This window comes from Pan troglodytes, chromosome 7 (assembly GCF_028858775.2).
Source record: "Pan troglodytes isolate AG18354 chromosome 7, NHGRI_mPanTro3-v2.0_pri, whole genome shotgun sequence".
Lineage (NCBI taxonomy): Eukaryota > Metazoa > Chordata > Mammalia > Primates > Hominidae > Pan > Pan troglodytes.
The window spans coordinates 112,943,970-112,960,159 of record NC_072405.2 but is presented as its reverse complement, the minus strand read 5'-3'; the positions used below and the strand labels follow the sequence as shown (position 1 = coordinate 112,960,159).

General features: G+C 44.8%; 1 non-coding gene across 3 annotated transcripts in view; it reads right to left on the bottom strand.

The window, feature by feature from the left end:
* LOC104007708 (uncharacterized) overlaps positions 1-16,190 on the bottom strand; it is a 73,877-nt gene that overhangs the window by 25,655 nt on the left and 32,032 nt on the right. For 2 of the 3 annotated variants that reach the window (XR_008536798.2, XR_010159641.1), the window contains one exon: positions 3,873-4,037. The exons of the other annotated variant lie outside the window; for it this stretch is intronic. This is a non-coding gene — a transcript (uncharacterized LOC104007708). Of the gene's footprint in view, positions 1-3,872; positions 4,038-16,190 lie in introns of those variants that run through there. 3 annotated transcript variants of the gene reach the window in all.

The window sequence follows — 16,190 nt, the reverse complement described above, 5'->3', positions numbered from 1 at the left end:
AGAAAGAAGGGAGGAAAGAAGGAAAGAAAGAAAGAAAGAGAAAGAAAGAAAGATGCAATGTGTGGAGCTTGTTTGGATTCTATTCAAATAAACCAACTGTTAAAAGGCATTTTTTGAGACAACTGGGGAAGATTGAACTCAGACAGGATGTTAGATGATGTTAAGGAGTTCTGGGTAGTGCTAGGTGTGATAAATACTTTAAAAAAAAAAAGTACAGAGACAAGATCTTGCTATGTTGCTCAGGGTGGTCTCAAATTCCTGGCCTCAAGTGATTGTTACCAAAATGCCAGGGGTTTGGTCTAGGTCCTGCCACTTGCTGCACAGAAAGCCAATCACTGAGACAATGAGTACTGCCAGGGAAGAAGGCTTTAATCAGGTGCTGCCACCAAGGACACGGGAGGCCAGTCTCAAACCCATCTCCCTGACTAAAATTAGGGGTTGATATAGCAGGAAAGAAATTTAACCATGTGTGGGAAAACAGGAATTAGGGAGGGGTAAGGAAGATAAGGTGTTTAACAGGAAGCAGGTGGTCAGTTAGGTAATCATGACGGGTGAAGGGTCTGATGTCTTATTGTCAGGATGCAGTGATCTGGTAAATTTCAGCTCCTTGGTACCACCTGGGAGGCTTGATGGTTGGTTTTTTGAGAAAGAAACTCAGATAAGACAAATGTAACTTTCTCAAGTTTTAAGACTGGGAGGGGCCAGCCAGGCGTGGTGGCTCAGGCCTGTAATCTCAGCACTGTGGGAGGCTGAGGCAGGTGGATTGCTTGAACGCAGGAGTTTGAGACCAGCCTGGGCAACACGGTGAAACCCTGTGTCCACAAAAAATTACAAAAAGTAGCTGGGCATGGTGGTGAGTGCCTGCAGTCCCAGCTACTTGGGAGGCTGAGGTGGGAGGATCCCTTGAGCCTGGGAGATCAAGGCTGCAGTGAGCCACATTTGTGCCACTGCACTCCAGCCTGGATGACAGAAAGAAACCCTGTCTCCAAAAAAAAAAAAAAAAAAAAAAAAAAGACTGGGAGGATTAATTTCTGTGTTTATTTAAAGAAACCATAAATATCAGTTCTATGGGACCATTGAGCTGGTTTCATGATCCTCCCACCTTGGCCTCCTAAAGTGCTGGGATTACAGGCATGAGCCACCACACCTGGCATGTTATGTTTTTATTAAAGGATTTGTTGGTTAGAGATCAATCCTGAAGTATTTACGGATGATATGATATGTCTTCAGGAATTCACTTTAAAATACTCCAGCAAAAACCAACAAGCAATTAAATAGAATTGTTTTGGGGGGCAGGGAAGGCCAGAGGAAACAAAAAACAGTGGGAAAAAAATGTGGACAACGATTGAAGCTGGATGTTGGAGTCCATGGGGCTTCATGACCCTTCTCTCTACATTTGTGTATGTTTAAAATGTTCCAAAAACAGTCAAATGAATAAAACTAATTTTTAAAATTTGAGAGCTGAACTGCAGAGTTTTCCCAGTTCAGATCAGATGGAAAACAGGTACCTGGTGAGATGCTAAGAGGGTTTCTGGTGCAGCCCTGGGGAGCCCTGATCAGCACTGCAGCCTCTGCAGACAGCTCAGGATGTCTGGTATTCACAAACACGGATCATGAAGGCGCCCGCACGGCGATTGTAAAACTGTCTATTTGACATGCTGCACTGGCTTTGATAACGTCTAACTATCTATGGAGCTAATTAAATTATTAGGCTCAAAGCTGTGAGATGGCCCAATTTACACGTGAAGAGTCCCTCTTCCAAAGCTGCAGCAACTCAGCGAATTCCCCTTGAAGTCATAATTACTCATCTGGAGTTGTTCCCAATCAAGTTGTGCCTCCGATAGTGATTTCCCAATTTACTCCTAACCCTTGCCGAGTGGTGAGATTGTTTATTTGGTTTCAGCACAAACAGATAAAGCTGGGGGCAGATCAGCAAAGAGCCACCCAGTGTCAAACAGGCCTGGAAGGGCCTGTTTGAATTAAGGTGCCCAGTTAGAGGGGCCTCTATTGACTAACAGGACTGAGTTCACTCCTCTGGAAAGGCTCAGATGAGGCCTATTGACTGTGGCCCAGAAACACCAGTCTCTGAGATGGGGAAACTGTTCCCTTGACCCTCTGTGCCAGCACCCAGCAAGGTCAGAGAAGGAGGCTCAATGCCCAAGTCGGGGACGGATTCAACTCCCTTGAAGTGAAGTGACAAAGATCAACAGCATGGTGGGTGGAGAAGCTACTATGCAGAACCAAAGACCTGGGTTCCAGGCAAGGCCCAAACTCAGCCGGTCTCAGCATCCTCATCTGTGATATGGGGGCTGAATAAAGTGGTTTCAAAGACTGTAGCTAGAAAATGAACTCATTTCTGGTTTAAGTGGCGTGAGCTCTTCTGGCAAAAGGAACAAAAACTCAAAATGAAATGTTTGCAATTTCCATCCCCACCAGAGAGGCAGTATAGCTTAGCGGTCAAGAAAGGATTCTGAAGCCAGATTGCTTGGGTTCAAGCTCTGCTCTGGCACTCCCCAGCACGGTGGCCTAAAGCATGTCATGTATCCTCTTGAGCCTCAGTTTCCCCCTCTATAAAATGAGGATAACAGCTGTACCTTCCTCATCGGTTTTCATGAAGACTAAGGAAACTAATACAAGTGAAATATGCAGAACTGAAAGGATAAGTACTATACAAGTGTTGCTATTATTTTTATCCAGAAAAGTAACACTTTACATACCTTTACAGTTCTAGGAATCAAGCATGATGCTGTTGAGGTTTTGTAGATTAATAAGACCACTCTCCATTAATTTTAGAGTTTAGAAGATAGACATTTCTATTGAAACCTGGCCTCAACAATGGTAACTATTATGATACTGGGTAGCATTTAGTACACACTTCATTTTCTGACCTTGTTTTTAAGTCAGAAGGTTCGAAGGACATAGGGCTGGAAACGGCCCCTAGGATTTTCCAGCTGGAGCCTCAATCACAAGTTCAAGTCCCATCCCTGCCGAGTGACCTTCCATTTTCTGTTTGAATTCCTCCAGAGACGGGGGACCCACTTCCCTCCAACAGAGCTGCTGTTTGAAACCTTCCCCAGCAGAAAATGTCAAAAGAAGTGAAGACTTTTAAACTAGAAAAAAGAGTTTCATGGCAACATCAGTGACATAAAATATTTGCAGAACTGTGATTATAATTATTGTTAACCTTAATAAGATTAACATTAGGCATCGTCTCTATTTTTTTGTTATTATGGTGATCGTGCATTGATCTCACACTATAAGATTTTACAGTTGAGGAAACTGGAAAACAGTTATGTAAAACTCTGCCCAAGGATAGAGAGCTAATGAGGGGAAGAAATAGGATTCAAACCTAGATTGGTCTGACTTTGGAAGGTAGAATTAGAACAGCTTTGTGGAAGTTATCAGGACTCCAAAACACAGACTGTCTGGGAAGTGGGTTTTGGGTCAACATAATGAGAACTTTCAAATGAGGCTGGACTAATTTCAGGCAATGGGGTGTTGACAGGGCTTTTAACACACACACACACACACACACACACACACACACACACACACACACCCTGCCCAGCCTGGTACATTTTCTTGAAGGGGCAGTGGGTAGATAGGCAGGGGCTGGGCCCTGGGAGGCTGGGGAGGAGGAGCCTGGCTGGTAGAATGGGGCATCCATGGTAGTCTCATTGCTGAAGAAAACCCCCAGGCAAGATACCAGAGCTGCCAGCAACATATGGTTTCCAGTAGCAACTGCTTGCTTAGTCCTGTAGACTCTGCCCCAATTCCCTGGGCAATTCACCCTTTCCCTGGCCCAGTCCCTTCAGTGAGTGAGCACACTTCCTACTTCACAGAGAAAGGAGAGCTTACCAGGCATGAATTACCTCAACTGTCATCCTCTGTGCCGATGCACAAAGCTGCACCGTGGGCTCTGCATTCCATCCCATTCCATATGGCCTGCTCCGGAGTCTTTGCTCCACTCTCTTTCCTGCACCCTTCTCCCCTGGCCTGTCCTGGCTTCTTTCCATCAGCCTGTATCCATGCTAAGACTGGGTTATTAAAAAAAAAAAAACAACAAGACAAGGAAAAATAACTCTTTGATCCTGCATCCAACTCCCAGTGTTGTAGGTTTCCTTTTCCAAGCTGACCTTCTCAAAGAGCAGTTGGGACTAGCTCTCAATCCTTCCTTCTCCTGGCATTTCCCTTCATATCCCCACCTGGTTTCCAACCACATCATTGCAGGGAAACAGCTCCCACCACAGACGCCACTGACCATACCATTACTGACATCTGAAAAGACCCTGTAGGTCTTTTCTTACATGATCTGACCTGTTATTCGCTCTCTGTTTATGAAACTCCCATTTCTCTTGGTTGCTGTATAACACTCTTTCCCAGGTTTTTCCCTTTCAGTTTTCCAGCTCTTTCTGGATCCCCTTTCACTTGGGGCCTCTTATTTGTTTACCAGGGGCTATCTGAGACTCTGTTCTCAGTCCGGACCCAACCAGAACCATCCACCCACACAGGGCCTGCCCCACCACCTCCATGCTGACCACTCTCCCAATCTAGAAGTCCAGCTCCTCTCATGATCCAGGCTTCTGCATACACCTGCCACTTGGGTGGTGCTTTGGTTTGAATATGTCACCTCCACAACTCAGATGTTGAAACTTAATGGCCAATGTGATGGTATTAAGACGGTGGGGTCTTTAAGAGGTGATTAGGTCATGAGGGCTCCACTCCTCATGAATGGGATTAAGGCCCTTATAAAAGAGGCTTCACGCTGCACAGCATTCAGCCCGCTTTGCTTGCCCTTCCTCCTTCGGCAAGGACACTGCTTTCCTCCCCTCCAGAGGGTGTAGCAACAAGGGACCATCTCAGAAGCAGAGAGCGGCCCTTACCAGAGAGGAAAATGCTGCTCCTTTGACCTTGGACTTCCCAGCCTCCAGAATTGTGAGAAGTAAATTTCTGTTCTTCATAAAATACCCAGTCTTGGGTATTTTGTTACAGCAGCACAAATGGACTAACACGGGTGGTTCTGTACCCTCATCCTAGAAAAACCACAAATTGCCAATACACACAAATCTTCCAACAACTTTTGGGAATTCCTGAAAGATGCTATAATGCTCCCCAAACATCCTATATGATCTGTAGTTTTACAGCTTAGGTGGCCCCAGGCTAATGCAAAACTTCCAGGATCCTCTGGCCAGGCTCCCTCAGTGCTTCCTCCTCATCTCAGGAGCATGTTCCAAGGCCTGCTGGTTTCGACTTCGCCTCATTCCACCAAGGCTGAATTGCAGACACATTGTCTTTCTTCCACTGTTTGCTTCACTTTGGTCCCTTCTCTCAACCCCCGATTTTCACACTTTTTCAATAGCTACGTTCCCACACATTGTTTTTTTATTATAACCCTCTCCCTTTTCTTCTTCTACACTATTTATAGAACCCAAACCAATTATTGCATATCTGTTATCTTTCCAGCTCACTTAAAGTTCTGGGGAGAATAGAAATGGCTCACAAAAAGACAACGAAATGTGATAGATCAAAGCCATGAATGAAGATGACACATGGGTGCTCCTCTGCCCTCCTCCAGGGGCTGCAGTGGGCCCCAAAGCACAGGCCAGCTGAAGAAGAAAGAAGTGGTCTTTCCCAGCCAGGACTCCAGGGGATCCAAAGCACCCAGGAACTCATAAAAACAGCACGGAGCCTCATGACAATACTGAGGGTGGATGAGAGGAGGAGCGAAAGGAGGAACATGCCGGCTTGGAAGGGCTGTGAATATTCTGCTATGAGTCAGCTTTCCAAAGGCAAAAACAGGCTTAATCCCCAAGCCCCCACTTCTGCACCCCTGTGCTCTTTGGCTGCATCTTCCTTCTCCAGGACCAGTGTTTGCCCTGTGTCAGGAGCAGCTCTTACCCTGTGGATCTCCTTTCTCCTCTTTCTTCTTTGGAGGCCAGAATTCCTGCATGCCCCACCCTACCCTCTCCACCCTTGCCTGTTCAATGCACCCATTTCAGCCTCCAGCAATGGCCCCTGCACCAGGCTCTCCTGGGTGTGCCCTTTCCTTCTACTGGGACTCAGGACGGTGCCTCCCCCAGGAAGCCCAGGATGCTTTTTACAAGGGATGTTCAATGCCCCTCATGGGTTCTCAGACACACAAGAACAAGCTGTAGAACATAAAGTGATTGCAAACCTTCAGGCTACACTGAGCCCTCCTCCTGCTTTTTGATAACCAGACACTTAGCTCAGGATGGGGATAAAAGATCTCTTTACACTGCACTGAAGATTCTAATTGAGTCTGTGGACAATAATTTTGTCTAGATACCTGGCAATCTTTACCTTAGCTTGGCCCACTCTTAAATTCTCAGTAGATACAAAATAGTCAATGAAGAATGTTAAAAACAAACAAACAAACAAACGAAAACCCAGGAATTCTTTTTTTTTTTTTTTTTTTTTTTGAGACAGAGTTTTGCTCTTTTTGCCCAGGCTGGAGTGCAATGGTGTAATCTTGGCTCACTGCAACCTCTGCCTCCCAGGTTCAAGTGATTCTCCTGCCTCAGCCTCCCAAGTAGCTGGGACTACAGGCACCCGCCACCAAGCCTGGCTAATTTTTTGTATTTTTAGTAGATACAGGGTTTCATCATGTTGACCAGGATGGTCTCGATCTCTTGACCTCGTGATCTGCCTGCCTCGGCTTCCCAAAGTGCTGGGATTACAGGCGTGAGCCACTGTGCCAGACCAAAACCCAGGAATTCTTAATTGAGAATGCACAATAAGTTATTTAAAAGAAAGATCACCAGAAAAATATATTAGATATTTCAGTTAGACGACTCACACCCAAAAAGTTCATACTATAAAATTTATGTAGGTCAGATATCTGTTCTACATTGCCTAGATCTCAAAAGCCCAGATCACAAAAATCAGTTAAAACCTATTTTTCCTGAAATAAGAATTTACCAAATGCAACTGCAATTTAGAGGCTAGGGAAGTGATAAACTCTGTGAACCTGAGCTTTGTCACAATAATCCCCCCTGCCACCGTTTATGGCACACTCACTCCCCACCAGGCAGTGTGCTGGGTGCTTCACACGCATGACCTCATTTGGTCCCTGCAGTGGCACTAGGAAGCAGGCATTATCATCCCATTTTGCAGGCCTTAGAAAGCTTACTCAGTGGTCCAGGATTTCAACTATTAAATTATTTCAAACTCCAAAGTCTTTATGTTTAACCTCTGCATTATTTTGCCTCGTGCTATATTTCAAGTCCCTTGCAAACCTATTATAATTCATTCTCATCATCCTTAGCAAAAAAATAAAAAATAAAAATCAGAATTCTTCCCAAATGAAGCAAGGGCAGAAAACAAAACTTAGGGTGTGCTCATCCATTAACATGTTATTATTTATTTATTTTTGAGACAAAGTCTCGCTCTGTCATCCAGGCTGGAGTGCAGTGGCGAGATCTCAGCTCACTGCAACCTCCACCTTTCAGGTTCAAAAGATTCTCGTGCCTCAGCCTCCGGAGTAGCTGGGATTACAGGCACCCACCACCATGCCTGGCTAATTTTTTTGTATTTTTGGTACAGATGGGCTCTCAACATGTTGCCCAGGCTGGTCTTGAACTCCTGGCCTCCAGTGAACCAACTGCCTCGGCCTCCCAAAGTGCTGGAATTACAGGCATGAGCCACTGCGCCTGGCTCTATTAGCATTTTACTTTATTTTAATTAATTAATTTATTTATTTGGAGACTCAGTCTCCCTCTGTCGCCCAGGCTGGAGTGCAGTGGTGCAATCTCGGCTCACTGCAACCTCCGCCTCCCAGGTTCAAGCAATTCTCCTGCCTCAGCCTCCCGAGTAGCTGGGATTACAAGTGCGTGCCACCACACCCAGCTAATTTTTGTATATTTAGTAGAGACTGGGTTTTACCATGTTGGACGGGCTGGTCTCGAACTCCTGACCTCAGGTGATCTGGCTGCCTAGGCCTCTCAAAGTGCTGGGATTACACATGTGAGCCACCGCACCCGGCCGCCATTAACATTTTAAATGAAATTCCATTCCAGTCTAGATCAGGGTGTCTCAATCTTGACACTACTGATGTTTTGGATGGGATAATTCTTGGTTGTGGGGGTGTCCTGTGCACTGTAGGAAGTTTAGCAGCATCCCTGGCCTTTGCCCGCTAGATGCCAGCAACACCCCTCTCCCACCCCAAGTTGTAATAACCATAAATATCTCCTGACATTGCCAAATGTTCACTCAGTGGGGGGGTGCCTCTAGTGGAGAACCGATCTAGACATCCAGACAATTTGCAGGGACTCTATCTCATTCCAGCTTTACCTTCTATGCCTTGCACACTCCCACCTTGAAGCAACAGATCTGGACACAGATCACAGTAGGACGGGCAGGAAGAACATGGCCATGAAGAATTCAGGAACAGGTGATAACTTAAAAATCAGGTCGGTTGGCAGATGGCATCAGGTTTAGGACTTTTCATTCACGTTAGTGTTTTCTTGACAAAAATGTCAACTTTGCCCTCCCCATGCCAAGTCTGCTCATTTTATACAAAGTGCATTCGTGTTGTGTTGCTATTAAAGGTCATGGTTGTGAAGACTATGAGCAGCATACAAATGCTCATGCCAACGGGAAAAAAGCAGGTTAAACAATTACACAAACACTGTGATGGCAACTGAAGTGACAAGAATGATGGAATTATGGCTGACATTTTTCTCCTCTTTCTAAATTCCTGTCATGTGACTTCCATAATGCCTTCATAATTCAGAAAGTACATTTTCAGATTATGTCCCCAGACACTGCGCCACTGTCCCCCAACCTCCAGGTAGTGTCACCAGAGCAGTACCCTCATACATTACCACCTGTACTCTCCAGATAATCCCCTAGACCCATAGGTGAACCCTCAACAATGTCATCTGGGTGGTCTGTGTTTTATCCAATGGCACTTAATAAATTTATATAATGAAACTCACTAAAACTCAAAAGTGATTGAATTTATTTTTAATAGAAAATTAAGAGTTATTCTCTTATTGCCTAGTCCCATTCTGGAATCTTGCAGAAACCCACTGTGTCTCAGACTGCTCTGGGGATGTCGCACAGGTCCAGCAATTCCCATCTTCTGGAAGCAGCTCCAAGGCATGCGGTGCCTAGCAGCCATGTTGGTCCTTTAGGTCCTGTCCCTCGACACAGCTGGGCCCATCAGTTTCTCTCCATCATTTCTATTCCTTCTGAAATTTGGTGGATCTACTCTTCCTGGGATCCTCCCCCATATATTATTATTATTATTTTCTTTATTTTTTTTCTTTTTTCTTAAGCTGGCTCCAATTAATTTTTGCTTCTTGCAACCAACAGAATCTTAACTCATAGGGGTCATATCTGAGATCTCCTTGTTATTCACATGAATATTAGGCTGTAATTATTATTCCAGTCAATTCCAACTTCTGGCTCTGCCTCTTTGCCTGAGTTTCCTTATGTAGAAGAGAAGACACTTAGCCAGGTTTAAATGAGGGGCATACACAGGGCATGGCGCACAGGATGTTTCTGCACATACCACCCCCTTCCCCTTACATTCTCCCTCAAGCCAGGGGAGATCTGCTTGCTCTTCCTCATTAACTCATGGTCCAAAAAATCAAATCTCAGTTTGCAATAAAGTCTACATTTCTCTCTAAGCACTTCTCACAACTCCTTTCTCTCCCCTAATCCCAGTGCTTGACTTGAAGCCTGTCCTGAAGGCCTGCAGTTTCCTATCCAGGCTTTCCTGGGCCCTGGAGATGCTTGTCAGGTTTCTTCTGACGTAGCCTTTGGTCCTCACACAAGTGCCTGAATATAAGTAGTAGTTAATGGGCTGGAGGCATCCAGGAATAATAACAATTACTGACTGCTTACGATGAGCTCTACTCGAGTTATCTCATTTAATCCTCATGCAGCTCCAGAAGGGGGAAGTATCATCATTACTCTTGTTTTACAGAAGTGGAAACTAAGTCTCAGAGTGGTTAAGTAGCCTGCCCAGTGTCACAGAAGTAGTAACTGGTAGAGCTGAGTCGAGAGTCTGTGTGCCTAATAGCTAAACATGCTAAATTTACCAGCTTTAATCACCCATGAATAACCTCCTGGCCTGCCCCCAGTGCGTGATGAGCCAAGCACCATGAGACAGCCCTTTATCCTGGCCCCTGGACCAAGGGTCCTTCTTTACAGCATCTGGGAGCACAATATTCAGCTCCTCCCCTAGCAAGTCCCACTTTGTGCTGCCTAGCTCAAAGCGTTATGTAGAGTCACTGCTTCTTCTTCTCTCTGTTTCATTCACCTACATACCATCTACATCCTCAGCTTCTTGAACTTCTGTTTATTGAGCACTTACTTTGTGCTGCATAAGTGTTCAGAATATCCTTCACAATAAACACTAGCTCTTGTTTTCATCATTGAGTCACACACACACACACACACACACACACACATACACACACACTGGCCCACATGGCCCTGTGTGGTCTAGCCCTGCCCACTCCCTCACAGGTCCAGCCACAATGGTCTCCTTGCTGTCCCTGGAACACTGTCAAGCATGCTGCCTTGGCCTTGGAGACTTTGCACTCACCATTCCTTCTGCCCGGCTTGCTCACACACTTCCTTCAGTTCTCTACTCAAATACTTAAAAATTGTCCTAGGAGGCCAGGCGTGGTGGCTCACGCCTGTAATCCCAGCACTTTGGGAGGCCAGGGCGGGCGGATAACTTGAGGCCAGGAGTTCAAGACCAGCCTGGCCAACATAGTGAAACCCTGTTTCTACTAAAGAGACAAAAATTAGTGGGGCGTGGTGGCTCACGCCTGTAATCCCAGCTACTCGGGAGGCTGAGGCACAAGAATTGCTTGAACCAGTGAGGCGGAGGTTGCAGCCAAGATTGAGCCAAGATTGAGCACTCCAGCATGGGTGACATAGTGAGACTCTGTCTCAAAAAAACTAAAACATTGTCCTAGGCCCTTTGTTTTCCTCTCTCAGTCTCTATTCAGAGATACGATATCTCTATGTTACTCAGGCTGACCTTGAATTCCTGGGCTCAAACAATCCTCCCACTTCAGCCTCCTGAGTAGCTGAGACTACAGATGCATGCCACCACTCCTGGCCTGCTATGTCCTTTTTAATAAATGATCTTTCATTCTCAGCAACCGTATGAGGTAGGTACCAACTTATCAGGTTGTGCCCATATGAAGTTGAAAATATTTCACAATAATTTGAAAATAATTACATAAAAGCCATTTCCTATGGTTCAACCTCATAGTATTGCTAGTTTACAGATGGAAGAATTGAGGCTTAAATAATTTGGCAAAGATCACACCATTTTAAAGTGGCAGAGCCAGGATTTAGTCTTAGATCTCTTTTATCCTAAAAAGAGATTCTTAATGTCTACACTGCACCATTTTGCTTCTCAGATCTTCACTGTTTCCTTCTTGGATTTTTGTCCATCCACTTTGTCCACACTCTCTATTAAGCTAGGGTGCAGAGATACTGAAACACGGATACTCCCCAGTCCTCTGAAGGAGCCCTTCAGTCAACAAGGTGCTGTCTACCTGGATATCCTGCATCTCTGCCTCCGTGCAGCTCCAAAGCCCTGGTGAGGGAGCTCTGCCAGCAGAAGGCTGTGCCCTAAGACTGGATTTGAAAAGTCTAGTCACTTCCTGAAAAGTGAAGAGGAATTACAAGCTATGAAGTGTTGGGCACCTTGCCTAACAACAGAGAAATGACTCAGAAACCATGGAAGGGAAAAGAAAGACAGGGAATTAAAAAACATTTAGAAGGTAAAGACTCTGTAATTCTCTCTAATGTACCTCTCTCACCTGTTTAGAAGAAATCTCCTTAAGTGGTAGGCATAGAGCCAAGGGTTTAGGGAAATCTCTGAGAGTCAGTATCAAGAGTGCAATGGTAATAAACACAAACTTCGAGTTTAGGGAACACCAACCATCAACCACATTTTCCCCTTAACCTATTTTCAGTCTAGAGGCCAGATTGGTCTAGGCTTGACTTTGTTGATGTCATTTTGAATATCACTCCTGGACAATACTGTGCATTACAGAGTTCACCAGTTATGGCAAATCTCCTCAGCAAAAAAAGTGGCTCCTATCCTCTGTTTACCTTTCTGGCTTCCCAGTTTTACTTGGATTTGAACCTATCAGACAACTGTTTATTATCCTGCCAAGTCATTGATACCTTAAAGATTCTGAGTATGTATCGTACAATGGAGGGTTCGTCTGAAGCCTATCCCACCATATTATTGAAAATGGAAGTCCATTAAATGTTTGAAAGCAGAGAAGTCACACAGCATCAGACCTTTTGTTTTGTTTTGTCTAAAAGATTACTGACAGTTGCTTGGAGAATGGGCTGATTAAAGGACAAAATTTTAAAAAGGAAGATCATTTAAGAGGTCATTCCAGTACTTCTCATGTGGATGGGTGTTTGCTTGGCCTGGCCTGGAGAGGTGGCAGTGAGGGAGTCAGAAAATAACCAATTCAATGTGAATTACTGAGTCATCTGTACAGATGACTATTGGCAACCTGCCTCTGTGTAGTGCAGGTGCTGCTCTTAGCGAAACACCAGGGGGTTGGTCTAGGTCCTGCTGCTCACTGCACGGAAGCCAATCACAGAGACAATGATTATTGCCAAGGAAGGTTTTAATCGGGTGCTACAGGTGAGGAGATGGGAGATCAGTCTCAAATCCATCTCCTTGATCCACTGAAACTGGGGTTTTATACAGCAGGAAAGAAATGTAACCAGATATGGGAAAACAGGTACTCAGTGGGGTAAGGAAGCAATCATGATGAATGAGGGGCTTGGCGTCTCGTTGACAATCTTGTGAGTTTCAGTTCTGTGACATTTTTTGAGAGGCCTAGGGGTCCTTTGCTGAGTGAAGGAACTCAGATAAAACCAACGTAAGCAGCAAGCTTTAAGACCAGAGGGTTAATTTCTATGTTTATTTAAAAACAAAAAACAAAAACAACAACAAAAAAAACTGTCTATGGGACCACCGGGTCAGTTTCATTGCAAGAAGCCCATTCTATTGCCTCCGCCCTGTAACCAGTTGGACCAAATGACCTCTAAAATGCTTCCCAACGTGGTTCTCAGATTTAATATGGAATAGCAATTTAATAGTTATGACACATTTCCACCTACATGGTGTTGTTACATCCTCATCACAACTCCGGGAGATAATATTATTTTCTCTGTTTTATAAATCGAGAAACACAGACTCAGGGAGTTTGAATGATTAATTCAAATAGTAATTCAAATTAGAACCTAATTCAAATCCAGGTCTTCTAACTCCACAACCCATCTGTTTCCTCTGTGATGAGAACTGATCACTTCTAAGCAACAGAGCCAAGGGGACCATAAAGATGAGGTAGGTGCATAAAATCAATGTTGTTATTTTTAAATAAATAAACATTCCATATTATTAAATTGATACAAGTAGAATTGTAACAGCCCCTATATGAGTGTTTACTTATTATGTACGAGAAACTGATTAAAGCACCAAGTATATGATCACATTTCATCTTCATGGGAACCCAGAAAGGTAGGTACTATTGTCATCTCCATTTTACATATGGAGACCTACAGTACAGAGGCTAAGTATATTGCCTATGTTCACACAGCTAGTCAGCCATGGAGCTGGGATCAACACCAGGGCATCACCAGGGCATTCTGACACCTAAGTCCACATTTTAATCTTTGGAGCTACATGGCCTCCCAAGAGAGAACATATACACATATGCTATTACAGCCACAGAAACTCTGGAAACTCCCTTTAGCGAGGAAGACTAGAAGCCAGAGTTGGGGGAGGGATGCCAGCTCTCTGTCCAATCTGTCATATCACTTGAATTTTTACACTGTGGGGACCACAACTGCCAGTTAACCACCAATATCCACTCTCTCTTTTTTCCTTTAACTATAGAAATCCTGGGTTTTAGCTGGGCCTGGGGGAGTCAGACTAAAGATTATGCTTCCCAGCTTCCCTTGTACTAGGCCACGTAACTAGGTTCTAGACAGTAGAATGAGAGCAGAAAAGATATGTGTAATCTCTGGGCCATGCCTTTAAAAGGAATGGATAAAGTTTGCGCTTGTCATTTTCCCCTTCTGGATCACTGGGATACAGACATGATGGTGGGAGCTAGAGCAGCCACCTTAGACCCACAGACAGAAGGAATATATTGAAGAAAATCGAGTTGCCTTCATGATGCTGGGAAGTCTAACTTGGGACCTTTACCTGGGAGAAAAAGAAACTTCTATTTTATTTAAACCACTATATTTTTAGGTCTCTTTTAAACAAAAGTTTCTACTGTACTCTATCCAACACACACGTATATATATGGCTTTTTCTATTTAAAAACTAGTTATTTTTTATTTTGATTTTTTAATTTTTTTGAGATAGAGTCTTACTCTGTCACCCAGGCTGGAGGGCAGTGGCATGATCTCAGCTCACTGAAACCTCCACCTCCCAGATTCAAGCAATTCTCCTGCCTCAGCTTCCAAGTAGCTGGGATTACAGGCGTGTGTCACCATGTCTGGCTAATTTTTGTAATTTTTAGTAGAGACAGGGTTTCACCATGTTGGCCAGGCTGGTCTCAAACTCCTGACCTCAAGTGATCTGCCCACCTTGGCCTCCCAAAGTGCCAGGATTACAGGCATGAACCACCACGCCCAGCCACTAGTTAGTTTTCTTTTTCTTTTTCTTTTTTTTTTTTTGAGACAGAGTCTCACTCTGCTGCCCAGGCTGGAGTGCAGTGGCGCTATCTCAGCTCACTGCAAGCTCCACCTCCCAGGTTCATGCCATTCTCCTGCCTCAGCCTCCTGAGTAGCTGAGACTACAGGTGCCCGCCACCATGCCCGGCTAATTTTTTTTTGTATTTTTAGTAGAGACGGGGTTTCACCATGTTAGCCAGGATGGTCTTGATCTCCTGACCTCGTGATCCGCCTGCCTCAGCCTCCCAAAGTGCTGGGATTACAGGCATGAGCCACTGAGCCCGGCAGCCACTAGTTAGTTTTTAAAAACATATGACGTAGGGTACATAACCTACTATTATATGATATTTGAGACAATTGTTTGGTGGACTGGCAGCAAATGTTTAAAAAACAGCATCTCCAGGAAAAAAAAAATCCTGATTTGTGGCGTTTGCCAATTTCCCTGCTGTAAATACTCCACCAGGGCTGATTTCAAACTATCAACACCTGGTCTCTGAGCACAGACTTGGGAAGACAGGCACATGTTGACTCTGGGGAGTTGGTATGAACCTCCTCCAGGAAGCTGCTGCAAAGATCCCTGTGACCTTTGGAGAAAAAGCTTTAAATATTAATTGCAACAAACTACGGGCTTGATCATATAGGAGTCCCAGTAGCCTCTAGTATAGATGAATTAGATTTTTTTTTTTAAGGGTTTCTCAGAGAGCTGGCGGACCTTCAGATTGGATCACCACGACCCCTCCCCTCTCCAGCAGCCGCTGTCCCAGGCAACCTCTGCTTGCTGGGCCTGCTCTGCCAGGGCGTCTGAGGCCATGGTCAGTCCTAATACGTGGATGAGCCCCCTGAGCCACCCACATTCCTCTGCTCATGGGCCTAAAGCAGCTGTGTTGCCTCGGGTGCTCTACTAGAAGCTGGATGCTGACCAGTATCAGAATGATTCAGAATTAGAATAAGAAAGGAGAGAAACTACTCCTGGATGGACATAACAACAATGTGCAAAGATAAACTATCAAATTGTGAAGAAAAGATTAAGATGTTTTATGAGTGGTATTTGCACTTGGATGATGAGTTCTGCTACATTTGTTTTCTTTTTCTTCCCCCCCACCGCCCCTGCCTTTTTTTTTTCTTTTTGGAGATAAGGCCTCACTATGTTGCTCAGGCTGGTCTCTAACTCCTGGCCTCAAGGGATCACCTTAGCCTCCCAGGTAGCTGGGATTACAAGGTGAGCCGAGCCACCACGCCTCCTGCAGCAGGTACTTTGATGTGAGAGATAAAAGAGTACAAATGGATGGGGATCTTTCTGGAGTAAGGAGACATCATAACTCTCCCCACAGGAATTTATCACTTCCTGCTGGAGGAAAAGATCTAGATGAAGGCCATGCAGCTGTTTGTGGGAGACCCAGTGTGGACTGTCTACAACCGGCCAGGTGACCTTTTTGATGCCTGGGGACAATACAGGAAATTTCTGGCACAAACAGCATAGC